The sequence below is a fragment of the Protomyctophum bolini genome, assembly GCF_963924005.1.
Source record: "Protomyctophum bolini genome assembly, chromosome: 7".
Classification (NCBI taxonomy): domain Eukaryota; kingdom Metazoa; phylum Chordata; class Actinopteri; order Myctophiformes; family Myctophidae; genus Protomyctophum; species Protomyctophum bolini.
The window spans coordinates 3284885-3285584 of NC_137868.1; the positions used below are offsets into that span (position 1 = coordinate 3284885).

Sequence of the window (700 nt, forward strand, 5' to 3'; positions counted from 1 at the left end):
ACTGCACCCCTCTCCCCATTCGGCCTGGTGGATGGAGACAGTACTGCACCCCTCTCCCCATTCGGCCTGGTGGATGGAGACAGTACTGCACCCCTCTCCCCATTCGGCCTGGTGGATGGAGACAGTACTGCACCCCTCTCCCCATTCGGCCTGGTGGATGGAGACAGTACTGCACCCCTCTCCCCATTCGGCCTGGTGGATGGAGACAGTACTGCACCCCTCTCCCCATTCGGCCTGGTGGATGGAGACAGTACTGCACCCCTCTCCCCATTCGGCCTGGTGGATGGAGACAGTACTGCACCCCTCTCCCCATTCGGCCTGGTGCATGGTGACAAAAAACACTTCCCTGCAAGGGTTGAATGTAAACACAAATAGTGGAACAAAACCAAAATACTCTTTTCTGCAAAGGGAACACACCAATACAGTAATATAGTGGAGCTAAAATATTTATTTATATACATATATTTAAAATAATAAAATATAAATGTTGCCTATAGTATCCCTTTAACCCATTCTGGACGGGAACCCCATTGTGTTTTAAGCATTATGTCATACTTTATACCTCTGAAAAAAACAGCAGATCTACAAGCTCGTGGCCCCATCAGAGAAGGGAAAAGGTCTGGGGACCCCTGCTTTAGAGGCCACTCGGTGGCCCCATCAGAGAAGGGGAAAGGTCTGGGGACCCCTGCTTTAGAGGCCA

General features: G+C 50.7%; 1 protein-coding gene across 1 annotated transcript in view; it reads right to left on the bottom strand.

The window, feature by feature from the left end:
• Positions 1 to 598: 598 nt before the first annotated feature.
• The window catches only part of LOC308318828 (glucocorticoid modulatory element-binding protein 1-like), a 16490-nt gene continuing 16388 nt past the window's right edge, over positions 599 to 700 (bottom strand). Inside the window, exon 11 of the mRNA XM_080768495.1 lies at positions 599 to 700. This exon is cut by the window's right edge and continues 433 nt beyond it. The gene's annotated coding sequence lies outside the window, so the exon portion shown is untranslated.